This window comes from Elephas maximus, chromosome 13 (assembly GCF_024166365.1).
Source record: "Elephas maximus indicus isolate mEleMax1 chromosome 13, mEleMax1 primary haplotype, whole genome shotgun sequence".
NCBI lineage: Eukaryota > Metazoa > Chordata > Mammalia > Proboscidea > Elephantidae > Elephas > Elephas maximus.
In genome coordinates this window covers 100,233,478-100,259,366 of record NC_064831.1, presented here as the reverse complement: position 1 = coordinate 100,259,366, position 25,889 = coordinate 100,233,478, and the positions used below count along the sequence as shown (strand labels likewise).

Here is a 25,889-nt window from a genome sequence, read left to right as displayed (position 1 = left end):
CCTCCCGTATATCAAGCATCAGAGGATCCCGTGGGGCACACGGAAAAGGAGTTCTATGGAATCTCTACAAGATTCCAAAGATCTGTCAAGAAAATGATCTTTCCACATGTGGAAGGCAGCAGTTATGCCTGCATTGCCTGATTAGGCTGTCAGCAGATCCTGACCTCCTGTGGTATGAACCTGAAACTAGTCATGACGCTCGCGACCCACGTACCGAATGGTATTGAGCCTGGCATTAGCTTTTTGACTCAGGTAGTGGTGCTGCTGCCTTTTCTTGAATGCTACAGCGAGGTATCAGGCTACTCCAGTCTTCATCCAATACCAAGATGTCTGGGAAAGACGCCCTGGAGATCCTAAGAGTCCAGTCGCAACTGACACAGGCTTTCAACTAGGGCAAGTCTCTCTGGTTTCTCCAGTAGAGCTGCTACACACTCCCATCCCGTAAAGAGTTGAGAGTTGAAAATATTCTCAAATTCCGTAGACATACCCGACTGGGAACCGGACGATCAAAAATTACTCAAGTGGAAATTCTTCTAGGTTCCTGTGCTTCCTACCTATCCACCCGTGCATATCACCGCCACTTGGTCAATAGGTCAGGTCAAGCTCAAAGCAGGGGACACGTCTCAGCTTTTCCACAAAACCCGACTGCCTCTTGGGCTCCATTTTCACTTGTCTAAGTGTCACCAGAGACAAGGGAGAACCGCCATCATTCACTCACCTTGAGTTCTTTCGGTGGTGAATCTCCTGAAAGCAGGTCTTTCCAAATGACAGAAAAAGACGAAAAGAGCCAAGGAATCAGCATGACCAAAATCGGTCAGGGAGGAGTTTTTGATCACTTGGTGGAGGAAAAAGGGATCCAAACGGGGGTCCACTCTGAAGCAGATCATTAACGTTAGGGAAAAGGAGTTTCTCTCTGGGCCTCAGCGGGATCCTATTGAGCATGATTTTTATGTCATCATCTCTCTTGGAGACAAGTTGAGGTGTCTTCGTTGACCCGAGACATCTCAATCCCCGGGAGAAATCACCTGAGTCTTCAAGTTCCTCACCACCGATATCGTCCATCCAGCCCGCAATCACGCAGGATGAGAAGGTTCGCACATCCTCTTCCGGTTTCCCGGGGACTAGCTTGACCCTCATGAAAGCAGGAAAACAGGCTTCGACCTTGCAATCCTTTGAGGAAGGGCAAAGAAGTAAGTCAGACATCAGACGAGAGACATTCATTGCCTAACAGCTATGCTTTTTCCCCATATAGCCCAAAAGAGGGACGAAATCAAGACACACACTTCTCGCCCATTAGTGAGACTGCTGACCCTTGACAGAAAGGCAGACGCGTGCCAGATCAAGACAAGGCATAGAGGACTCCGAATGGAGAAAAGTACTCAGGAAGTCCCAGCCAAGAACAGGCTATTCATTTGATCAGCCCCGGCTAATGTCTACGAGGAAGTCGAATCTGTGTCCACAGGCACGGATCCGTGCACGAGCACTTCCAGGAAATGACATCCAAGGGTTCCCAAAACTGGGGATCTTCAAATGAGCTGTGGGACACTCGGAAGAGTGCTTTCACCAAGAATTTGGCCCCCAAATCAACTAGGCATTTCCAGAGTTTGATTTCACCCTTGTGCCATGGAGAGACACAGTCAAGGCCACCTCATTCCCAAAGAATGGGAACACAGGGAACACATCTCCTCCTGTTTATCAACCATCAGAGGATTCCTTGGCACAAAGAGAGCAGGAGTCTTATGGAACCTCTACAGGATTCCAACCAACTCTGTAGGAACAGGGATCTTTGCACATGTGCAAGGCAGCACTTACGCCTGCTTTCACTGTCTAGAGCTCCAGGGAAACATGACCTCCTGTGGCATCAACCTGAAAGTGCTCCTGACCCTCGTGTCCCCTTCACACCTGGCATCGACCCTGACTTTAGATTTTCTACGCAGTTATCTGTGCAGCTACCTTTACTTGAAAGCTGGAGCCAGCTATCAGACTACTGAGTCGCTCATCCAATTTCAAGATTCACGGGAAAAGCGACCTGCAAATCCTGCGAGTCCAGCCGCAACTGACACACGCTTTCAATTACAGCAAGTTGACCAGTCTCCTGTAGAGCTCTGAGCCATTCACATCTCATAAATATCTTGGGAAAATACATTGTTCTAGTTGGCCGTTTCTCCCATTTCGGTAGGCCGTATCGGACTTGGACCCAGGCTATCGCAGATGACTCCAGCGCACATGTTTCAGGATTCTCTGATTCCTAAGTATCCACCCACGCACGTCACCGCCACTTAGTCAACCAGGCAAGGTCAAGCACACACCAGGGGACATGCCTCAGCCTTGTCAGCAAACCCTACTGCCTTTTGTGGTGTATCCTCACTTGCCTAAGTGTCAGATGGGGCCAGGGCAAATCACGGGAAATCCCTCACCTTTTGTCCTCGCAACGGTGAACTCCTCGGAGGCAGGTTTTGCTAAAGGACACAAAAAGAGGAAAAGAGCCAAGGAATCAGCCTGACCAAAATCGGCCACCCAGGTCTTTTGGATTACTTGGTGCAGGTGAAAGAAATCAAAATGGGAGTCCGCTCTAAAGAAGATCTGTAAGGCTGGGCCAAAGGACTTTCCCACAGGGCCTCAGCATAACCTCTCTGAGCATGATTTTTAGGTCATCATCTCTCTTCCAGACAGATTATGTCATCATTGACCCCAGCCATATCACTCCCCAGGAAAAATCCCCTGAGACCTGAAGATGCTTACCACAAATGTCTTCCTTCCACCCAGGAAGGACAGTGGATGAGAGCGTTCACACATCATCTTCCAGTTTCCCGGGCAGTTGGCTTGACCCCCATGAAAGCAGGACAAGAGACATCGACCTCACTAACCCTTTGAAAAGGGGAAATCAGTAAGACAGAGATCCCAGAAGAGAAACTCACTTCCCTAAGGCTAGGCTTTCAGCCAGACATTCGCGAACACATGGACAAAATCAAGAGAGCCATTTGCAACCCACTGGGGAGTCTGCTGACCCATGACAGAAGGAGAGAATCATGCAATATTCAGAAGAAGGCAGAGAGGTCTCTGGATGTAGCACAAATTTACAGGAGGACCCAGGCAAAAGGAGCCTTTGCCATTGCTTAAGCCTGACTGATGTGTTGAAGGCAGCCAACTATGCGTCCACGGGCACTGTCCAATGTGTGCGGACTCCCGGGAAATGGCACCCAAGAGTCCCCAGCACCGGGGGATCTTCAAATCAGCTGGAGGACATTTGGAAAAGAATAGCTTTCCAAGAATTCTGCCAACACTTGTTAAAATTGCCACAGTCCTTCAACGCTTTCGTTTCACCACTGAGCCATGGAGAGACACAATCGAATCTACCTCAGGCCCCAATAATCCCCAGAGAGGGAACACATCTCCTCCCGTATATCAAGCATCAGAGGATCCCGTGGGGCACACGGAAAAGGAGTTCTATGGAACCTCTACAAGATTCCAAAGATCTGTCAAGAAAATGATCTTTCCACATGTGGAAGGCAGCAGTTATGCCTGCATTGCCTGATTAGGCTGTCAGCAGATCCTGACCTCCTGTGGTATGAACCTGAAACGAGTCATGACGCTCGCGACCCACGTACCGAATGGTATTGAGCCTGGCATTAGCTTTTTGACTCAGATAGTGGTGCTGCTGCCTTTTCTTGAATGCTACAGCGAGGTATCAGGCTACTCCAGTCTTCATCCAATACCAAGATGTCTGGGAAAGACGCCCTGGAGATCCTAAGAGTCCAGTCGCAACTGACACAGGCTTTCAACTAGGGCAAGTCTCTCTGGTTTCTCCAGTAGAGCTGCTACACACTCCCATCCCGTAAAGAGTTGAGAGTTGAAAATATTCTCAAATTCCGTAGACATACCCGACTGGGAACCGGACGATCAAAAATTACTCAAGTGGAAAATCTTCCAGGTTCCTGTGCTTCCTAACTATCCACCCGTGCATATCACCGCCACTTGGTCAATAGGTCAGGTCAAGCTCAAAGCAGGGGACACGTCTCAGCTTTTCCACAAAACCCGACTGCCTCTTGGGCTCCATTTTCACTTGTCTAAGTGTCACCAGAGACAAGGGGGAACCGCCATCATTCACTCACCTTGAGTTCTTTCGGTGGTGAATCTCCTGAAAGCAGGTCTTTCCAAATGACAGAAAAAGACGAAAAGAGCCAAGGAATCAGCATGACCAAAATCGGTCAGGGAGGAGTTTTTGATCACTTGGTGGAGGAAAAAGGGATCCAAACGGGGGTCCACTCTGAAGCAGATCATTAACGTTAGGGAAAAGGAGTTTCTCTCTGGGCCTCAGCGGGATCCTATTGAGCATGATTTTTATGTCATCATCTCTCTTGGAGACAAGTTGAGGTGTCTTCGTTGACCCGAGACATCTCAATCCCCGGGAGAAATCACCTGAGTCTTCAAGTTCCTCACCACCGATATCATCCATCCAGCCCGCAATCACGCAGGATGAGAAGGTTCGCACATCCTCTTCCGGTTTCCCGGGGAGTAGCTTGACCCTCATGAAAGCAGGAAAACAGGCTTCGACCTTGCAATCCTTTGAGGAAGGGCAAAGAAGTAAGTCAGACATCAGACGAGAGGCATTCATTGCCTAACAGCTATGCTTTTTCCCCATATAGCCCAAAAGAGGGACGAAATCAAGACACACACTTCTCGCCCATTAGTGAGACTGCTGACCCTTGACAGAAAGGCAGACGCGTGCCAGATCAAGACAAGGCATAGAGGACTCCGAATGGAGAAAAGTACTCAGGAAGTCCCAGCCAAGAACAGGCTATTCATTTGATCAGCCCCGGCTAATGTCTACGAGGAAGCCGAATCTGTGTCCACAGGCACGGATCCGTGCACGAGCACTTCCAGGAAATGACATCCAAGGGTTCCCAAAACTGGGGATCTTCAAATGAGCTGTGGGACACTCGGAAGAGTGCTTTCACCAAGAATTTGGCCCCCAAATCAACTAGGCATTTCCAGAGTTTGATTTCACCCTTGTGCCATGGAGAGACACAGTCAAGGCCACCTCATTCCCAAAGAATGGGAACACAGGGAACACATCTCCTCCTGTTTATCAACCATCAGAGGATTCCTTGGCACAAAGAGAGCAGGAGTCTTATGGAACCTCTACAGGATTCCAACCAACTCTGTAGGAACAGGGATCTTTGCACATGTGCAAGGCAGCACTTACGCCTGCTTTCACTGTCTAGAGCTCCAGGGAAACATGACCTCCTGTGGCATCAACCTGAAAGTGCTCCTGACCCTCGTGTCCCCTTCACACCTGGCATCGACCCTGACTTTAGATTTTCTACGCAGTTATCTGTGCAGCTACCTTTACTTGAAAGCTGGAGCCAGCTATCAGACTACTGAGTCGCTCATCCAATTTCAAGATTCACGGGAAAAGCGACCTGCAAATCCTGCGAGTCCAGCCGCAACTGACACACGCTTTCAATTACAGCAAGTTGACCAGTCTCCTGTAGAGCTCTGAGCCATTCACATCTCATAAATATCTTGGGAAAATACATTGTTCTAGTTGGCCGTTTCTCCCATTTCGGTAGGCCGTATCGGACTTGGACCCAGGCTATCGCAGATGACTCCAGCGCACATGTTTCAGGATTCTCTGATTCCTAAGTATCCACCCACGCACGTCACCGCCACTTAGGCAACCAGGCAAGGTCAAGCACACACCAGGGGACATGCCTCAGCCTTGTCAGCAAACCCTACTGCCTTTTGTGGTGTATCCTCACTTGCCTAAGTGTCAGATGGGGCCAGGGCAAATCACGGGAAATCCCTCACCTTTTGTCCTCGCAACGGTGCACTCCTCGGAGGCAGGTTTTGCTAAAGGACACAAAAAGAGGAAAAGAGCCAAGGAATCAACCTGACCAAAATCCGCCACCCAGGTCTTTTGGATTACTTGGTGCAGGTGAAAGAAATCAAAATGGGAGTCCGCTCTAAAGAAGATCTGTAAGGCTGGGCCAAAGGACTTTCCCACAGGGCCTCAGCATAACCTCTCTGAGCATGATTTTTAGGTCATCATCTCTCTTCCAGACAGATTATGTCATCATTGACCCCAGCCATATCACTCCCCAGGAAAAATCCCCTGAGACCTGAAGATGCTTACCACAAATGTCTTCCTTCCACCCAGGAAGGACAGTGGATGAGAGCGTTCACACATCATCTTCCAGTTTCCCGGGCAGTTGGCTTGACCCCCATGAAAGCAGGACAAGAGACATCGACCTCACTAACCCTTTGAAAAGGGGAAATCAGTAAGACAGAGATCCCAGAAGAGAAACTCACTTCCCTAAGGCTAGGCTTTCAGCCAGACATTCGCGAACACATGGACAAAATCAAGACAGCCATTTGCAACCCACTGGGGAGTCTGCTGACCCATGACAGAAGGAGAGAATCATGCAATATTCAGAAGAAGGCAGAGAGGTCTCTGGATGTAGCACAAATTTACAGGAGGACCCAGGCAAAAGGAGCCTTTGCCATTGCTTAAGCCTGACTGATGTGTTGAAGGCAGCCAACTATGCGTCCACGGGCACTGTCCAATGTGTGCGGACTCCCGGGAAACGGCACCCAAGAGTCCCCAGCACCGGGGGATCTTCAAATCAGCTGGAGGACATTTGGAAAAGAATAGCTTTCCAAGAATTCTGCCAACACTTGTTAAAATTGCCACAGTCCTTCAACGCTTTCGTTTCACCACTGAGCCATGGAGAGACACAATCGAATCTACCTCAGGCCCCAATAATCCCCAGAGAGGGAACACATCTCCTCCCGTATATCAAGCATCAGAGGATCCCGTGGGGCACACGGAAAAGGAGTTCTATGGAATCTCTACAAGATTCCAAAGATCTGTCAAGAAAATGATCTTTCCACATGTGGAAGGCAGCAGTTATGCCTGCATTGCCTGATTAGGCTGTCAGCAGATCCTGACCTCCTGTGGTATGAACCTGAAACTAGTCATGACGCTCGCGACCCACGTACCGAATGGTATTGAGCCTGGCATTAGCTTTTTGACTCAGGTAGTGGTGCTGCTGCCTTTTCTTGAATGCTACAGCGAGGTATCAGGCTACTCCAGTCTTCATCCAATACCAAGATGTCTGGGAAAGACGCCCTGGAGATCCTAAGAGTCCAGTCGCAACTGACACAGGCTTTCAACTAGGGCAAGTCTCTCTGGTTTCTCCAGTAGAGCTGCTACACACTCCCATCCCGTAAAGAGTTGAGAGTTGAAAATATTCTCAAATTCCGTAGACATACCCGACTGGGAACCGGACGATCAAAAATTACTCAAGTGGAAATTCTTCTAGGTTCCTGTGCTTCCTAACTATCCACCCGTGCATATCACCGCCACTTGGTCAATAGGTCAGGTCAAGCTCAAAGCAGGGGACACGTCTCAGCTTTTCCACAAAACCCGACTGCCTCTTGGGCTCCATTTTCACTTGTCTAAGTGTCACCAGAGACAAGGGAGAACCGCCATCATTCACTCACCTTGAGTTCTTTCGGTGGTGAATCTCCTGAAAGCAGGTCTTTCCAAATGACAGAAAAAGACGAAAAGAGCCAAGGAATCAGCATGACCAAAATCGGTCAGGGAGGAGTTTTTGATCACTTGGTGGAGGAAAAAGGGATCCAAACGGGGGTCCACTCTGAAGCAGATCATTAACGTTAGGGAAAAGGAGTTTCTCTCTGGGCCTCAGCGGGATCCTATTGAGCATGATTTTTATGTCATCATCTCTCTTGGAGACAAGTTGAGGTGTCTTCGTTGACCCGAGACATCTCAATCCCCGGGAGAAATCACCTGAGTCTTCAAGTTCCTCACCACCGATATCGTCCATCCAGCCCGCAATCACGCAGGATGAGAAGGTTCGCACATCCTCTTCCGGTTTCCCGGGGACTAGCTTGACCCTCATGAAAGCAGGAAAACAGGCTTCGACCTTGCAATCCTTTGAGGAAGGGCAAAGAAGTAAGTCAGACATCAGACGAGAGACATTCATTGCCTAACAGCTATGCTTTTTCCACATATAGCCCAAAAGAGGGACGAAATCAAGACACACACTTCTCGCCCATTAGTGAGACTGCTGACCCTTGACAGAAAGGCAGACGCGTGCCAGATCAAGACAAGGCATAGAGGACTCCGAATGGAGAAAAGTACTCAGGAAGTCCCAGCCAAGAACAGGCTATTCATTTGATCAGCCCCGGCTAATGTCTACGAGGAAGTCGAATCTGTGTCCACAGGCACGGATCCGTGCACGAGCACTTCCAGGAAATGACATCCAAGGGTTCCCAAAACTGGGGATCTTCAAATGAGCTGTGGGACACTCGGAAGAGTGCTTTCACCAAGAATTTGGCCCCCAAATCAACTAGGCATTTCCAGAGTTTGATTTCACCCTTGTGCCATGGAGAGACACAGTCAAGGCCACCTCATTCCCAAAGAATGGGAACACAGGGAACACATCTCCTCCTGTTTATCAACCATCAGAGGATTCCTTGGCACAAAGAGAGCAGGAGTCTTATGGAACCTCTACAGGATTCCAACCAACTCTGTAGGAACAGGGATCTTTGCACATGTGCAAGGCAGCACTTACGGCTGCTTTCACTGTCTAGAGCTCCAGGGAAACATGACCTCCTGTGGCATCAACCTGAAAGTGCTCCTGACCCTCGTGTCCCCTTCACACCTGGCATCGACCCTGACTTTAGATTTTCTACGCAGTTATCTGTGCAGCTACCTTTACTTGAAAGCTGGAGCCAGCTATCAGACTACTGAGTCGCTCATCCAATTTCAAGATTCACGGGAAAAGCGACCTGCAAATCCTGCGAGTCCAGCCGCAACTGACACACGCTTTCAATTACAGCAAGTTGACCAGTCTCCTGTAGAGCTCTGAGCCATTCACATCTCATAAATATCTTGGGAAAATACATTGTTCTAGTTGGCCGTTTCTCCCATTTCGGTAGGCCGTATCGGACTTGGACCCAGGCTATCGCAGATGACTCCAGCGCACATGTTTCAGGATTCTCTGATTGCTAAGTATCCACCCACGCACGTCACCGCCACTTAGTCAACCAGGCAAGGTCAAGCACACACCAGGGGACATGCCTCAGCCTTGTCAGCAAACCCTACTGCCTTTTGTGGTGTATCCTCACTTGCCTAAGTGTCAGATGGGGCCAGGGCAAATCACGGGAAATCCCTCACCTTTTGTCCTCGCAACGGTGAACTCCTCGGAGGCAGGTTTTGCTAAAGGACACAAAAAGAGGAAAAGAGCCAAGGAATCAACCTGACCAAAATCGGCCACCCAGGTCTTTTGGATTACTTGGTGCAGGTGAAAGAAATCAAAATGGGAGTCCGCTCTAAAGAAGATCTGTAAGGCTGGGCCAAAGGACTTTCCCACAGGGCCTCAGCATAACCTCTCTGAGCATGATTTTTAGGTCATCATCTCTCTTCCAGACAGATTATGTCATCATTGACCCCAGCCATATCACTCCCCAGGAAAAATCCCCTGAGACCTGAAGATGCTTACCACAAATGTCTTCCTTCCACCCAGGAAGGACAGTGGATGAGAGCGTTCACACATCATCTTCCAGTTTCCCGGGCAGTTGGCTTGACCCCCATGAAAGCAGGACAAGAGACATCGACCTCACTAACCCTTTGAAAAGGGGAAATCAGTAAGACAGAGATCCCAGAAGAGAAACTCACTTCCCTAAGGCTAGGCTTTCAGCCAGACATTCGCGAACACATGGACAAAATCAAGACAGCCATTTGCAACCCACTGGGGAGTCTGCTGACCCATGACAGAAGGAGAGAATCATGCAATATTCAGAAGAAGGCAGAGAGGTCTCTGGATGTAGCACAAATTTACAGGAGGACCCAGGCAAAAGGAGCCTTTGCCATTGCTTAAGCCTGACTGATGTGTTGAAGGCAGCCAACTATGCGTCCACGGGCACTGTCCAATGTGTGCGGACTCCCGGGAAATGGCACCCAAGAGTCCCCAGCACCGGGGGATCTTCAAATCAGCTGGAGGACATTTGGAAAAGAATAGCTTTCCAAGAATTCTGCCAACACTTGTTAAAATTGCCACAGTCCTTCAACGCTTTCGTTTCACCACTGAGCCATGGAGAGACACAATCGAATCTACCTCAGGCCCCAATAATCCCCAGAGAGGGAACACATCTCCTCCCGTATATCAAGCATCAGAGGATCCCGTGGGGCACACGGAAAAGGAGTTCTATGGAACCTCTACAAGATTCCAAAGATCTGTCAAGAAAATGATCTTTCCACATGTGGAAGGCAGCAGTTATGCCTGCATTGCCTGATTAGGCTGTCAGCAGATCCTGACCTCCTGTGGTATGAACCTGAAACGAGTCATGACGCTCGCGACCCACGTACCGAATGGTATTGAGCCTGGCATTAGCTTTTTGACTCAGATAGTGGTGCTGCTGCCTTTTCTTGAATGCTACAGCGAGGTATCAGGCTACTCCAGTCTTCATCCAATACCAAGATGTCTGGGAAAGACGCCCTGGAGATCCTAAGAGTCCAGTCGCAACTGACACAGGCTTTCAACTAGGGCAAGTCTCTCTGGTTTCTCCAGTAGAGCTGCTACACACTCCCATCCCGTAAAGAGTTGAGAGTTGAAAATATTCTCAAATTCCGTAGACATACCCGACTGGGAACCGGACGATCAAAAATTACTCAAGTGGAAAATCTTCCAGGTTCCTGTGCTTCCTAACTATCCACCCGTGCATATCACCGCCACTTGGTCAATAGGTCAGGTCAAGCTCAAAGCAGGGGACACGTCTCAGCTTTTCCACAAAACCCGACTGCCTCTTGGGCTCCATTTTCACTTGTCTAAGTGTCACCAGAGACAAGGGGGAACCGCCATCATTCACTCACCTTGAGTTCTTTCGGTGGTGAATCTCCTGAAAGCAGGTCTTTCCAAATGACAGAAAAAGACGAAAAGAGCCAAGGAATCAGCATGACCAAAATCGGTCAGGGAGGAGTTTTTGATCACTTGGTGGAGGAAAAAGGGATCCAAACGGGGGTCCACTCTGAAGCAGATCATTAACGTTAGGGAAAAGGAGTTTCTCTCTGGGCCTCAGCGGGATCCTATTGAGCATGATTTTTATGTCATCATCTCTCTTGGAGACAAGTTGAGGTGTCTTCGTTGACCCGAGACATCTCAATCCCCGGGAGAAATCACCTGAGTCTTCAAGTTCCTCACCACCGATATCGTCCATCCAGCCCGCAATCACGCAGGATGAGAAGGTTCGCACATCCTCTTCCGGTTTCCCGGGGACTAGCTTGACCCTCATGAAAGCAGGAAAACAGGCTTCGACCTTGCAATCCTTTGAGGAAGGGCAAAGAAGTAAGTCAGACATCAGACGAGAGGCATTCATTGCCTAACAGCTATGCTTTTTCCCCATATAGCCCAAAAGAGGGACGAAATCAAGACACACACTTCTCGCCCATTAGTGAGACTGCTGACCCTTGACAGAAAGGCAGACGCGTGCCAGATCAAGACAAGGCATAGAGGACTCCGAATGGAGAAAAGTACTCAGGAAGTCCCAGCCAAGAACAGGCTATTCATTTGATCAGCCCCGGCTAATATCTACGAGGAAGCCGAATCTGTGTCCACAGGCACGGATCCGTGCACGAGCACTTCCAGGAAATGACATCCAAGGGTTCCCAAAACTGGGGATCTTCAAATGAGCTGTGGGACACTCGGAAGAGTGCTTTCACCAAGAATTTGGCCCCAAAATCAACTAGGCATTTCCAGAGTTTGATTTCACCCTTGTGCCATGGAGAGACACAGTCAAGGCCACCTCATTCCCAAAGAATGGGAACACAGGGAACACATCTCCTCCTGTTTATCAACCATCAGAGGATTCCTTGGCACAAAGAGAGCAGGAGTCTTATGGAACCTCTACAGGATTCCAACCAACTCTGTAGGAACAGGGATCTTTGCACATGTGCAAGGCAGCACTTACGGCTGCTTTCACTGTCTAGAGCTCCAGGGAAACATGACCTCCTGTGGCATCAACCTGAAAGTGCTCCTGACCCTCGTGTCCCCTTCACACCTGGCATCGACCCTGACTTTAGATTTTCTACGCAGTTATCTGTGCAGCTACCTTTACTTGAAAGCTGGAGCCAGCTATCAGACTACTGAGTCGCTCATCCAATTTCAAGATTCACGGGAAAAGCGACCTGCAAATCCTGCGAGTCCAGCCGCAACTGACACACGCTTTCAATTACAGCAAGTTGACCAGTCTCCTGTAGAGCTCTGAGCCATTCACATCTCATAAATATCTTGGGAAAATACATTGTTCTAGTTGGCCGTTTCTCCCATTTCGGTAGGCCGTATCGGACTTGGACCCAGGCTATCGCAGATGACTCCAGCGCACATGTTTCAGGATTCTCTGATTCCTAAGTATCCACCCACGCACGTCACCGCCACTTAGGCAACCAGGCAAGGTCAAGCACACACCAGGGGACATGCCTCAGCCTTGTCAGCAAACCCTACTGCCTTTTGTGGTGTATCCTCACTTGCCTAAGTGTCAGATGGGGCCAGGGCAAATCACGGGAAATCCCTCACCTTTTGTCCTCGCAACGGTGCACTCCTCGGAGGCAGGTTTTGCTAAAGGACACAAAAAGAGGAAAAGAGCCAAGGAATCAACCTGACCAAAATCGGCCACCCAGGTCTTTTGGATTACTTGGTGCAGGTGAAAGAAATCAAAATGGGAGTCCGCTCTAAAGAAGATCTGTAAGGCTGGGCCAAAGGACTTTCCCACAGGGCCTCAGCATAACCTCTCTGAGCATGATTTTTAGGTCATCATCTCTCTTCCAGACAGATTATGTCATCATTGACCCCAGCCATATCACTCCCCAGGAAAAATCCCCTGAGACCTGAAGATGCTTACCACAAATGTCTTCCTTCCACCCAGGAAGGACAGTGGATGAGAGCGTTCACACATCATCTTCCAGTTTCCCGGGCAGTTGGCTTGACCCCCATGAAAGCAGGACAAGAGACATCGACCTCACTAACCCTTTGAAAAGGGGAAATCAGTAAGACAGAGATCCCAGAAGAGAAACTCACTTCCCTAAGGCTAGGCTTTCAGCCAGACATTCGCGAACACATGGACAAAATCAAGAGAGCCATTTGCAACCCACTGGGGAGTCTGCTGACCCATGAGAGAAGGAGAGAATCATGCAATATTCAGAAGAAGGCAGAGAGGTCTCTGGATGTAGCACAAATTTACAGGAGGACCCAGGCAAAAGGAGCCTTTGCCATTGCTTAAGCCTGACTGATGTGTTGAAGGCAGCCAACTATGCGTCCACGGGCACTGTCCAATGTGTGCGGACTCCCGGGAAACGGCACCCAAGAGTCCCCAGCACCGGGGGATCTTCAAATCAGCTGGAGGACATTTGGAAAAGAATAGCTTTCCAAGAATTCTGCCAACACTTGTTAAAATTGCCACAGTCCTTCAACGCTTTCGTTTCACCACTGAGCCATGGAGAGACACAATCGAATCTACCTCAGGCCCCAATAATCCCCAGAGAGGGAACACATCTCCTCCCGTATATCAAGCATCAGAGGATCCCGTGGGGCACACGGAAAAGGAGTTCTATGGAATCTCTACAAGATTCCAAAGATCTGTCAAGAAAATGATCTTTCCACATGTGGAAGGCAGCAGTTATGCCTGCATTGCCTGATTAGGCTGTCAGCAGATCCTGACCTCCTGTGGTATGAACCTGAAACTAGTCATGACGCTCGCGACCCACGTACCGAATGGTATTGAGCCTGGCATTAGCTTTTTGACTCAGGTAGTGGTGCTGCTGCCTTTTCTTGAATGCTACAGCGAGGTATCAGGCTACTCCAGTCTTCATCCAATACCAAGATGTCTGGGAAAGACGCCCTGGAGATCCTAAGAGTCCAGTCGCAACTGACACAGGCTTTCAACTAGGGCAAGTCTCTCTGGTTTCTCCAGTAGAGCTGCTACACACTCCCATCCCGTAAAGAGTTGAGAGTTGAAAATATTCTCAAATTCCGTAGACATACCCGACTGGGAACCGGACGATCAAAAATTACTCAAGTGGAAATTCTTCTAGGTTCCTGTGCTTCCTAACTATCCACCCGTGCATATCACCGCCACTTGGTCAATAGGTCAGGTCAAGCTCAAAGCAGGGGACACGTCTCAGCTTTTCCACAAAACCCGACTGCCTCTTGGGCTCCATTTTCACTTGTCTAAGTGTCACCAGAGACAAGGGAGAACCGCCATCATTCACTCACCTTGAGTTCTTTCGGTGGTGAATCTCCTGAAAGCAGGTCTTTCCAAATGACAGAAAAAGACGAAAAGAGCCAAGGAATCAGCATGACCAAAATCGGTCAGGGAGGAGTTTTTGATCACTTGGTGGAGGAAAAAGGGATCCAAACGGGGGTCCACTCTGAAGCAGATCATTAACGTTAGGGAAAAGGAGTTTCTCTCTGGGCCTCAGCGGGATCCTATTGAGCATGATTTTTATGTCATCATCTCTCTTGGAGACAAGTTGAGGTGTCTTCGTTGACCCGAGACATCTCAATCCCCGGGAGAAATCACCTGAGTCTTCAAGTTCCTCACCACCGATATCGTCCATCCAGCCCGCAATCACGCAGGATGAGAAGGTTCGCACATCCTCTTCCGGTTTCCCGGGGAGTAGCTTGACCCTCATGAAAGCAGGAAAACAGGCTTCGACCTTGCAATCCTTTGAGGAAGGGCAAAGAAGTAAGTCAGACATCAGACGAGAGACATTCATTGCCTAACAGCTATGCTTTTTCCCCATATAGCCCAAAAGAGGGACGAAATCAAGACACACACTTCTCGCCCATTAGTGAGACTGCTGACCCTTGACAGAAAGGCAGACGCGTGCCAGATCAAGACAAGGCATAGAGGACTCCGAATGGAGAAAAGTACTCAGGAAGTCCCAGCCAAGAACAGGCTATTCATTTGATCAGCCCCGGCTAATGTCTACGAGGAAGTCGAATCTGTGTCCACAGGCACGGATCCGTGCACGAGCACTTCCAGGAAATGACATCCAAGGGTTCCCAAAACTGGGGATCTTCAAATGAGCTGTGGGACACTCGGAAGAGTGCTTTCACCAAGAATTTGGCCCCCAAATCAACTAGGCATTTCCAGAGTTTGATTTCACCCTTGTGCCATGGAGAGACACAGTCAAGGCCACCTCATTCCCAAAGAATGGGAACACAGGGAACACATCTCCTCCTGTTTATCAACCATCAAAGGATTCCTTGGCACAAAGAGAGCAGGAGTCTTATGGAACCTCTACAGGATTCCAACCAACTCTGTAGGAACAGGGATCTTTGCACATGTGCAAGGCAGCACTTACGCCTGCTTTCACTGTCTAGAGCTCCAGGGAAACATGACCTCCTGTGGCATCAACCTGAAAGTGCTCCTGACCCTCGTGTCCCCTTCACACCTGGCATCGACCCTGACTTTAGATTTTCTACGCAGTTATCTGTGCAGCTACCTTTACTTGAAAGCTGGAGCCAGCTATCAGACTACTGAGTCGCTCATCCAATTTCAAGATTCACGGGAAAAGCGACCTGCAAATCCTGCGAGTCCAGCCGCAACTGACACACGCTTTCAATTACAGCAAGTTGACCAGTCTCCTGTAGAGCTCTGAGCCATTCACATCTCATAAATATCTTGGGAAAATACATTGTTCTAGTTGGCCGTTTCTCCCATTTCGGTAGGCCGTATCGGACTTGGACCCAGGCTATCGCAGATGACTCCAGCGCACATGTTTCAGGATTCTCTGATTGCTAAGTATCCACCCACGCACGTCACCGCCACTTAGTCAACCAGGCAAGGTCAAGCACACACCAGGGGACATGCCTCAGCCTTGTCAGCAAACCCTACTGCCTTTTGTGGTGTATCCTCACTTGCCTAAGTGTCAGATGGGGCCAGGGCAAATCACGGGAAATCCCTCACCTTTTGTCCTCGCAACGGTGAACTCCTCGGAGGCAGGTTTTGCTAAAGGACACAAAAAGAGGAAAAGAGCCAAGGAATCAACCTGACCAAAATCGGCCACCCAGGTCTTTTGGATTACTTGGTGCAGGTGAAAGAAATCAAAATGGGAGTCCGCTCTAAAGAAGATCTGTAAGGCTGGGCCAAAGGACTTTCCCACAGGGCCTCAGCATAACCTCTCTGAGCATGATTTTTAGGTCATCATCTCTCTTCCAGACAGATTATGTCATCATTGACCCCAGCCATATCACTCCCCAGGAAAAATCCCCTGAGACCTGAAGATGCTTACCACAAATGTCTTCCTTCCACCCAGGAAGGACAGTGGATGAGAGCGTTCACACATCATCTTCCAGTTTCCCGGGCAGTTGGCTTGACCCCCATGAAAGCAGGACAAGAGACATCGACCTCACTAACCCTTTGAAAAGGGGAAATCAGTAAGACAGAGATCCCAGAAGAGAAACTCACTTCCCTAAGGCTAGGCTTTCAGCCAGACATTCGCGAACACATGGACAAAATCAAGAGAGCCATTTGCAACCCACTGGGGAGTCTGCTGACCCATGACAGAAGGAGAGAATCATGCAATATTCAGAAGAAGGCAGAGAGGTCTCTGGATGTAGCACAAATTTACAGGAGGACCCAGGCAAAAGGAGCCTTTGCCATTGCTTAAGCCTGACTGATGTGTTGAAGGCAGCCAACTATGCGTCCACGGGCACTGTCCAATGTGTGCGGACTCCCGGGAAATGGCACCCAAGAGTCCCCAGCACCGGGGGATCTTCAAATCAGCTGGAGGACATTTGGAAAAGAATAGCTTTCCAAGAATTCTGCCAACACTTGTTAAAATTGCCACAGTCCTTCAACGCTTTCGTTTCACCACTGAGCCATGGAGAGACACAATCGAATCTACCTCAGGCCCCAATAATCCCCAGAGAGGGAACACATCTCCTCCCGTATATCAAGCATCAGAGGATCCCGTGGGGCACACGGAAAAGGAGTTCTATGGAACCTCTACAAGATTCCAAAGATCTGTCAAGAAAATGATCTTTCCACATGTGGAAGGCAGCAGTTATGCCTGCATTGCCTGATTAGGCTGTCAGCAGATCCTGACCTCCTGTGGTATGAACCTGAAACTAGTCATGACGCTCGCGACCCACGTACCGAATGGTATTGAGCCTGGCATTAGCTTTTTGACTCAGATAGTGGTGCTGCTGCCTTTTCTTGAATGCTACAGCGAGGTATCAGGCTACTCCAGTCTTCATCCAATACCAAGATGTCTGGGAAAGACGCCCTGGAGATCCTAAGAGTCCAGTCGCAACTGACACAGGCTTTCAACTAGGGCAAGTCTCTCTGGTTTCTCCAGTAGAGCTGCTACACACTCCCATCCCGTAAAGAGTTGAGAGTTGAAAATATTCTCAAATTCCGTAGACATACCCGACTGGGAACCGGACGATCAAAAATTACTCAAGTGGAAAATCTTCCAGGTTCCTGTGCTTCCTAACTATCCACCCGTGCATATCACCGCCACTTGGTCAATAGGTCAGGTCAAGCTCAAAGCAGGGGACACGTCTCAGCTTTTCCACAAAACCCGACTGCCTCTTGGGCTCCATTTTCACTTGTCTAAGTGTCACCAGAGACAAGGGAGAACCGCCATCATTCACTCACCTTGAGTTCTTTCGGTGGTGAATCTCCTGAAAGCAGGTCTTTCCAAATGACAGAAAAAGACGAAAAGAGCCAAGGAATCAGCATGACCAAAATCGGTCAGGGAGGAGTTTTTGATCACTTGGTGGAGGAAAAAGGGATCCAAACGGGGGTCCACTCTGAAGCAGATCATTAACGTTAGGGAAAAGGAGTTTCTCTCTGGGCCTCAGCGGGATCCTATTGAGCATGATTTTTATGTCATCATCTCTCTTGGAGACAAGTTGAGGTGTCTTCGTTGACCCGAGACATCTCAATCCCCGGGAGAAATCACCTGAGTCTTCAAGTTCCTCACCACCGATATCGTCCATCCAGCCCGCAATCACGCAGGATGAGAAGGTTCGCACATCCTCTTCCGGTTTCCCGGGGAGTAGCTTGACCCTCATGAAAGCAGGAAAACAGGCTTCGACCTTGCAATCCTTTGAGGAAGGGCAAAGAAGTAAGTCAGACATCAGACGAGAGACATTCATTGCCTAACAGCTATGCTTTTTCCACATATAGCCCAAAAGAGGGACGAAATCAAGACACACACTTCTCGCCCATTAGTGAGACTGCTGACCCTTGACAGAAAGGCAGACGCGTGCCAGATCAAGACAAGGCATAGAGGACTCCGAATGGAGAAAAGTACTCAGGAAGTCCCAGCCAAGAACAGGCTATTCATTTGATCAGCCCCGGCTAATGTCTACGAGGAAGCCGAATCTGTGTCCACAGGCACGGATCCGTGCACGAGCACTTCCAGGAAATGACATCCAAGGGTTCCCAAAACTGGGGATCTTCAAATGAGCTGTGGGACACTCGGAAGAGTGCTTTCACCAAGAATTTGGCCCCCAAATCAACTAGGCATTTCCAGAGTTTGATTTCACCCTTGTGCCATGGAGAGACACAGTCAAGGCCACCTCATTCCCAAAGAATGGGAACACAGGGAACACATCTCCTCCTGTTTATCAACCATCAGAGGATTCCTTGGCACAAAGAGAGCAGGAGTCTTATGGAACCTCTACAGGATTCCAACCAACTCTGTAGGAACAGGGATCTTTGCACATGTGCAAGGCAGCACTTACGGCTGCTTTCACTGTCTAGAGCTCCAGGGAAACATGACCTCCTGTGGCATCAACCTGAAAGTGCTCCTGACCCTCGTGTCCCCTTCACACCTGGCATCGACCCTGACTTTAGATTTTCTACGCAGTTATCTGTGCAGCTACCTTTACTTGAAAGCTGGAGCCAGCTATCAGACTACTGAGTCGCTCATCCAATTTCAAGATTCACGGGAAAAGCGACCTGCAAATCCTGCGAGTCCAGCCGCAACTGACACACGCTTTCAATTACAGCAAGTTGACCAGTCTCCTGTAGAGCTCTGAGCCATTCACATCTCATAAATATCTTGGGAAAATACATTGTTCTAGTTGGCCGTTTCTCCCATTTCGGTAGGCCGTATCGGACTTGGACCCAGGCTATCGCAGATGACTCCAGCGCACATGTTTCAGGATTCTCTGATTGCTAAGTATCCACCCACGCACGTCACCGCCACTTAGTCAACCAGGCAAGGTCAAGCACACACCAGGGGACATGCCTCAGCCTTGTCAGCAAACCCTACTGCCTTTTGTGGTGTATCCTCACTTGCCTAAGTGTCAGATGGGGCCAGGGCAAATCACGGGAAATCCCTCACCTTTTGTCCTCGCAACGGTGAACTCCTCGGAGGCAGGTTTTGCTAAAGGACACAAAAAGAGGAAAAGAGCCAAGGAATCAACCTGACCAAAATCGGCCACCCAGGTCTTTTGGATTACTTGGTGCAGGTGAAAGAAATCAAAATGGGAGTCCGCTCTAAAGAAGATCTGTAAGGCTGGGCCAAAGGACTTTCCCACAGGGCCTCAGCATAACCTCTCTGAGCATGATTTTTAGGTCATCATCTCTCTTCCAGACAGATTATGTCATCATTGACCCCAGCCATATCACTCCCCAGGAAAAATCCCCTGAGACCTGAAGATGCTTACCACAAATGTCTTCCTTCCACCCAGGAAGGACAGTGGATGAGAGCGTTCACACATCATCTTCCAGTTTCCCGGGCAGTTGGCTTGACCCCCATGAAAGCAGGACAAGAGACATCGACCTCACTAACCCTTTGAAAAGGGGAAATCAGTAAGACAGAGATCCCAGAAGAGAAACTCACTTCCCTAAGGCTAGGCTTTCAGCCAGACATTCGCGAACACATGGACAAAATCAAGAGAGCCATTTGCAACCCACTGGGGAGTCTGCTGACCCATGACAGAAGGAGAGAATCATGCAATATTCAGAAGAAGGCAGAGAGGTCTCTGGATGTAGCACAAATTTACAGGAGGACCCAGGCAAAAGGAGCCTTTGCCATTGCTTAAGCCTGACTGATGTGTTGAAGGCAGCCAACTATGCGTCCACGGGCACTGCCCAATGTGTGCGGACTCCCGGGAAATGGCACCCAAGAGTCCCCAGCACCGGGGGATCTTCAAATCAGCTGGAGGACATTTGGAAAAGAATAGCTTTCCAAGAATTCTGCCAACACTTGTTAAAATTGCCACAGTCCTTCAACGCTTTCGTTTCACCACTGAGCCATGGAGAGACACAATCGAATCTACCTCAGGCCCCAATAATCCCCAGAGAGGGAACACATCTCCTCCCGTATATCAAGCATCAGAGGATCCCGTGGGGCACACGGAAAAGGAGTTCTATGGAACCTCTACAAGATTCCAAAGATCTGTCAAGAAAATGATCTTTCCACATGTGGAAGGCAGCAGTTATGCCTGCATTGCCTGATTAGGCTGTCAGCAGATCCTGACCTCCTGTGGTATGAACCTGAAACTAGTCATGACGCTCGCGACCCACGTACCGAATGGTATTGAGCCTGGCATTAGCTTTTTGACTCAGATAGTGGTGCTGCTGCCTTTTCTTGAATGCTACAGCGAGGTATCAGGCTACTCCAGTCTTCATCCAATACCAAGATGTCTGGGAAAGACGCCCTGGAGATCCTAAGAGTCCAGTCGCAACTGACACAGGCTTTCAACTAGGGCAAGTCTCTCTGGTTTCTCCAGTAGAGCTGCTACACACTCCCATCCCGTAAAGAGTTGAGAGTTGAAAATATTCTCAAATTCCGTAGACATACCCGACTGGGAACCGGACGATCAAAAATTACTCAAGTGGAAAATCTTCCAGGTTCCTGTGCTTCCTACCTATCCACCCGTGCATATCACCGCCACTTGGTCAATAGGTCAGGTCAAGCTCAAAGCAGGGGACACGTCTCAGCTTTTCCACAAAACCCGACTGCCTCTTGGGCTCCATTTTCACTTGTCTAAGTGTCACCAGAGACAAGGGAGAACCGCCATCATTCACTCACCTTGAGTTCTTTCGGTGGTGAATCTCCTGAAAGCAGGTCTTTCCAAATGACAGAAAAAGACGAAAAGAGCCAAGGAATCAGCATGACCAAAATCGGTCAGGGAGGAGTTTTTGATCACTTGGTGGAGGAAAAAGGGATCCAAACGGGGGTCCACTCTGAAGCAGATCATTAACGTTAGGGAAAAGGAGTTTCTCTCTGGGCCTCAGCGGGATCCTATTGAGCATGATTTTTATGTCATCATCTCTCTTGGAGACAAGTTGAGGTGTCTTCGTTGACCCGAGACATCTCAATCCCCGGGAGAAATCACCTGAGTCTTCAAGTTCCTCACCACCGATATCGTCCATCCAGCCCGCAATCACGCAGGATGAGAAGGTTCGCACATCCTCTTCCGGTTTCCCGGGGAGTAGCTTGACCCTCATGAAAGCAGGAAAACAGGCTTCGACCTTGCAATCCTTTGAGGAAGGGCAAAGAAGTAAGTCAGACATCAGACGAGAGACATTCATTGCCTAACAGCTATGCTTTTTCCCCATATAGCCCAAAAGAGGGACGAAATCAAGACACACACTTCTCGCCCATTAGTGAGACTGCTGACCCTTGACAGAAAGGCAGACGCGTGCCAGATCAAGACAAGGCATAGAGGACTCCGAATGGAGAAAAGTACTCAGGAAGTCCCAGCCAAGAACAGGCTATTCATTTGATCAGCCCCGGCTAATGTCTACGAGGAAGTCGAATCTGTGTCCACAGGCACGGATCCGTGCACGAGCACTTCCAGGAAATGACATCCAAGGGTTCCCAAAACTGGGGATCTTCAAATGAGCTGTGGGACACTCGGAAGAGTGCTTTCACCAAGAATTTGGCCCCAAAACCAACTAGGCATTTCCAGAGTTTGATTTCACCCTTGTGCCATGGAGAGACACAGTCAAGGCCACCTCATTCCCAAAGAATGGGAACACAGGGAACACATCTCCTCCTGTTTATCAACCATCAGAGGATTCCTTGGCACAAAGAGAGCAGGAGTCTTATGGAACCTCTACAGGATTCCAACCAACTCTGTAGGAACAGGGATCTTTGCACATGTGCAAGGCAGCACTTACGGCTGCTTTCACTGTCTAGAGCTCCAGGGAAACATGACCTCCTGTGGCATCAACCTGAAAGTGCTCCTGACCCTCGTGTCCCCTTCACACCTGGCATCGACCCTGACTTTAGATTTTCTACGCAGTTATCTGTGCAGCTACCTTTACTTGAAAGCTGGAGCCAGCTATCAGACTACTGAGTCGCTCATCCAATTTCAAGATTCACGGGAAAAGCGACCTGCAAATCCTGCGAGTCCAGCCGCAACTGACACACGCTTTCAATTACAGCAAGTTGACCAGTCTCCTGTAGAGCTCTGAGCCATTCACATCTCATAAATATCTTGGGAAAATACATTGTTCTAGTTGGCCGTTTCTCCCATTTCGGTAGGCCGTATCGGACTTGGACCCAGGCTATCGCAGATGACTCCAGCGCACATGTTTCAGGATTCTCTGATTGCTAAGTATCCACCCACGCACGTCACCGCCACTTAGTCAACCAGGCAAGGTCAAGCACACACCAGGGGACATGCCTCAGCCTTGTCAGCAAACCCTACTGCCTTTTGTGGTGTATCCTCACTTGCCTAAGTGTCAGATGGGGCCAGGGCAAATCACGGGAAATCCCTCACCTTTTGTCCTCGCAACGGTGAGCTCCTCGGAGGCAGGTTTTGCTAAAGGACACAAAAAGAGGAAAAGAGCCAAGGAATCAGCCTGACCAAAATCGGCCACCCAGGTCTTTTGGATTACTTGGTGCAGGTGAAAGAAATCAAAATGGGAGTCCGCTCTAAAGAAGATCTGTAAGGCTGGGCCAAAGGACTTTCCCACAGGGCCTCAGCATAACCTCTCTGAGCATGATTTTTAGGTCATCATCTCTCTTCCAGACAGATTATGTCATCATTGACCCCAGCCATATCACTCCCCAGGAAAAATCCCCTGAGACCTGAAGATGCTTACCACAAATGTCTTCCTTCCACCCAGGAAGGACAGTGGATGAGAGCGTTCACACATCATCTTCCAGTTTCCCGGGCAGTTGGCTTGACCCCCATGAAAGCAGGACAAGACACATCGAACTCACTAACCCTTTGAAAAGGGGAAATCAGTAAGACAGAGATCCCAGAAGAGAAACTCACTTCCCTAAGGCTAGGCTTTCAGCCAGACATTCGCGAACACATGGACAAAATCAAGAGAGCCATTTGCAACCCACTGGGGAGTCTGCTGACCCATGACAGAAGGAGAGAATCATGCAATATTCAGAAGAAGGCAGAGAGGTCTCTGGATGTAGCACAAATTTACAGGAGGACCCAGGCAAAAGGAGCCTTTGCCATTGCTTAAGCCTGACTGATGTGTTGAAGGCAGCCAACTATGCGTCCACGGGCACTGTCCAATGTGTGCGGACTCCCGGGAAATGGCACCCAAGAGTCCCCAGCACCGGGGGATCTTCAAATCAGCTGGAGGACATTTGGAAAAGAATAGCTTTCCAAGAATTCTGCCAACACTTGTTAAAATTGCCACAGTCCTTCAACGCTTTCGTTTCACCACTGAGCCATGGAGAGACACAATCGAATCTACCTCAGGCCCCAATAATCCCCAGAGAGGGAACACATCTCCTCCCGTATATCAAGCATCAGAGGATCCCGTGGGGCACACGGAAAAGGAGTTCTATGGAATCTCTACAAGATTCCAAAGATCTGTCAAGAAAATGATCTTTCCACATGTGGAAGGCAGCAGTTATGCCTGCATTGCCTGATTAGGCTGTCAGCAGATCCTGACCTCCTGTGGTATGAACCTGAAACTAGTCATGACGCTCGCGACCCACGTACCGAATGGTATTGAGCCTGGCATTAGCTTTTTGACTCAGATAGTGGTGCTGCTGCCTTTTCTTGAATGCTACAGCGAGGTATCAGGCTACTCCAGTCTTCATCCAATACCAAGACGTCTGGGAAAGACGCCCTGGAGATCCTAAGAGTCCAGTCGCAACTGACACAGGCTTTCAACTAGGGCAAGTCTCTCTGGTTTCTCCAGTAGAGCTGCTACACACTCCCATCCCGTAAAGAGTTGAGAGTTGAAAATATTCTCAAATTCCGTAGACATACCCGACTGGGAACCGGACGATCAAAAATTACTCAAGTGGAAATTCTTCTAGGTTCCTGTGCTTCCTAACTATCCACCCGTGCATATCACCGCCACTGGGTCAATAGGTCAGGTCAAGCTCAAAGCAGGGGACACGTCTCAGCTTTTCCACAAAACCCGACTGCCTCTTGGGCTCCATTTTCACTTGTCTAAGTGTCACCAGAGACAAGGGAGAACCGCCATCATTCACTCACCTTGAGTTCTTTCGGTGGTGAATCTCCTGAAAGCAGGTCTTTCCAAATGACAGAAAAAGACGAAAAGAGCCAAGGAATCAGCATGACCAAAATCGGTCAGGGAGGAGTTTTTGATCACTTGGTGGAGGAAAAAGGGATCCAAACGGGGGTCCACTCTGAAGCAGATCATTAACGTTAGGGAAAAGGAGTTTCTCTCTGGGCCTCAGCGGGATCCTATTGAGCATGATTTTTATGTCATCATCTCTCTTGGAGACAAGTTGAGGTGTCTTCGTTGACCCGAGACATCTCAATCCCCGGGAGAAATCACCTGAGTCTTCAAGTTCCTCACCACCGATATCGTCCATCCAGCCCGCAATCACGCAGGATGAGAAGGTTCGCACATCCTCTTCCGGTTTCCCGGGGAGTAGCTTGACCCTCATGAAAGCAGGAAAACAGGCTTCGACCTTGCAATCCTTTGAGGAAGGGCAAAGAAGTAAGTCAGACATCAGACGAGAGACATTCATTGCCTAACAGCTATGCTTTTTCCCCATATAGCCCAAAAGAGGGACGAAATCAAGACACACACTTCTCGCCCATTAGTGAGACTGCTGACCCTTGACAGAAAGGCAGACGCGTGCCAGATCAAGACAAGGCATAGAGGACTCCGAATGGAGAAAAGTACTCAGGAAGTCCCAGCCAAGAACAGGCTATTCATTTGATCAGCCCCGGCTAATGTCTACGAGGAAGCCGAATCTGTGTCCACAGGCACGGATCCGTGCACGAGCACTTCCAGGAAATGACATCCAAGGGTTCCCAAAACTGGGGATCTTCAAATGAGCTGTGGGACACTCGGAAGAGTGCTTTCACCAAGAATTTGGCCCCCAAATCAACTAGGCATTTCCAGAGTTTGATTTCACCCTTGTGCCATGGAGAGACACAGTCAAGGCCACCTCATTCCCAAAGAATGGGAACACAGGGAACACATCTCCTCCTGTTTATCAACCATCAGAGGATTCCTTGGCACAAAGAGAGCAGGAGTCTTATGGAACCTCTACAGGATTCCAACCAACTCTGTAGGAACAGGGATCTTTGCACATGTGCAAGGCAGCACTTACGCCTGCTTTCACTGTCTAGAGCTCCAGGGAAACATGACCTCCTGTGGCATCAACCTGAAAGTGCTCCTGACCCTCGTGTCCCCTTCACACCTGGCATCGACCCTGACTTTAGATTTTCTACGCAGTTATCTGTGCAGCTACCTTTACTTGAAAGCTGGAGCCAGCTATCAGACTACTGAGTCGCTCATCCAATTTCAAGATTCACGGGAAAAGCGACCTGCAAATCCTGCGAGTCCAGCCGCAACTGACACACGCTTTCAATTACAGCAAGTTGACCAGTCTCCTGTAGAGCTCTGAGCCATTCACATCTCATAAATAT

General features: G+C 49.2%; 15 non-coding genes across 15 annotated transcripts; all 15 read right to left on the bottom strand.

Annotated features, from left to right (window-relative positions):
- Positions 1 to 915: 915 nt before the first annotated feature.
- On the bottom strand, positions 916 to 996 carry LOC126057452 (small nucleolar RNA SNORD115). Its single transcript, XR_007512539.1, has one exon. It is a non-coding gene; the product is annotated as a small nucleolar RNA SNORD115 (small nucleolar RNA).
- Positions 997 to 2,614: 1,618 nt separating this feature from the next.
- Positions 2,615 to 2,692, bottom strand: LOC126057831 (small nucleolar RNA SNORD115). Its single transcript, XR_007512903.1, has one exon. It is a non-coding gene; the product is annotated as a small nucleolar RNA SNORD115 (small nucleolar RNA).
- A 1,617-nt stretch (positions 2,693 to 4,309) lies between these two features.
- Positions 4,310 to 4,390, bottom strand: LOC126057451 (small nucleolar RNA SNORD115). Its single transcript, XR_007512538.1, has one exon. It is a non-coding gene; the product is annotated as a small nucleolar RNA SNORD115 (small nucleolar RNA).
- Positions 4,391 to 6,008: 1,618 nt separating this feature from the next.
- On the bottom strand, positions 6,009 to 6,086 carry LOC126057830 (small nucleolar RNA SNORD115). Its single transcript, XR_007512902.1, has one exon. It is a non-coding gene; the product is annotated as a small nucleolar RNA SNORD115 (small nucleolar RNA).
- Positions 6,087 to 7,703: 1,617 nt separating this feature from the next.
- Positions 7,704 to 7,784, bottom strand: LOC126057450 (small nucleolar RNA SNORD115). Its single transcript, XR_007512537.1, has one exon. It is a non-coding gene; the product is annotated as a small nucleolar RNA SNORD115 (small nucleolar RNA).
- A 1,618-nt stretch (positions 7,785 to 9,402) lies between these two features.
- Positions 9,403 to 9,480, bottom strand: LOC126057829 (small nucleolar RNA SNORD115). Its single transcript, XR_007512901.1, has one exon. It is a non-coding gene; the product is annotated as a small nucleolar RNA SNORD115 (small nucleolar RNA).
- A 1,617-nt stretch (positions 9,481 to 11,097) lies between these two features.
- On the bottom strand, positions 11,098 to 11,178 carry LOC126057449 (small nucleolar RNA SNORD115). Its single transcript, XR_007512536.1, has one exon. It is a non-coding gene; the product is annotated as a small nucleolar RNA SNORD115 (small nucleolar RNA).
- Positions 11,179 to 12,796: 1,618 nt separating this feature from the next.
- LOC126057828 (small nucleolar RNA SNORD115) lies at positions 12,797 to 12,874 on the bottom strand. Its single transcript, XR_007512900.1, has one exon. It is a non-coding gene; the product is annotated as a small nucleolar RNA SNORD115 (small nucleolar RNA).
- Positions 12,875 to 14,491: 1,617 nt separating this feature from the next.
- Positions 14,492 to 14,572, bottom strand: LOC126057447 (small nucleolar RNA SNORD115). Its single transcript, XR_007512535.1, has one exon. It is a non-coding gene; the product is annotated as a small nucleolar RNA SNORD115 (small nucleolar RNA).
- Positions 14,573 to 16,190: 1,618 nt separating this feature from the next.
- On the bottom strand, positions 16,191 to 16,268 carry LOC126057826 (small nucleolar RNA SNORD115). Its single transcript, XR_007512899.1, has one exon. It is a non-coding gene; the product is annotated as a small nucleolar RNA SNORD115 (small nucleolar RNA).
- Positions 16,269 to 17,885: 1,617 nt separating this feature from the next.
- On the bottom strand, positions 17,886 to 17,966 carry LOC126057446 (small nucleolar RNA SNORD115). Its single transcript, XR_007512534.1, has one exon. It is a non-coding gene; the product is annotated as a small nucleolar RNA SNORD115 (small nucleolar RNA).
- Positions 17,967 to 19,584: 1,618 nt separating this feature from the next.
- Positions 19,585 to 19,662, bottom strand: LOC126057824 (small nucleolar RNA SNORD115). The gene has a single exon (XR_007512897.1). It is a non-coding gene; the product is annotated as a small nucleolar RNA SNORD115 (small nucleolar RNA).
- A 1,617-nt stretch (positions 19,663 to 21,279) lies between these two features.
- On the bottom strand, positions 21,280 to 21,360 carry LOC126057445 (small nucleolar RNA SNORD115). The gene has a single exon (XR_007512533.1). It is a non-coding gene; the product is annotated as a small nucleolar RNA SNORD115 (small nucleolar RNA).
- A 1,618-nt stretch (positions 21,361 to 22,978) lies between these two features.
- Positions 22,979 to 23,056, bottom strand: LOC126057823 (small nucleolar RNA SNORD115). Its single transcript, XR_007512896.1, has one exon. It is a non-coding gene; the product is annotated as a small nucleolar RNA SNORD115 (small nucleolar RNA).
- A 1,617-nt stretch (positions 23,057 to 24,673) lies between these two features.
- LOC126057444 (small nucleolar RNA SNORD115) lies at positions 24,674 to 24,754 on the bottom strand. Its single transcript, XR_007512532.1, has one exon. It is a non-coding gene; the product is annotated as a small nucleolar RNA SNORD115 (small nucleolar RNA).
- Positions 24,755 to 25,889: the final 1,135 nt, after the last annotated feature.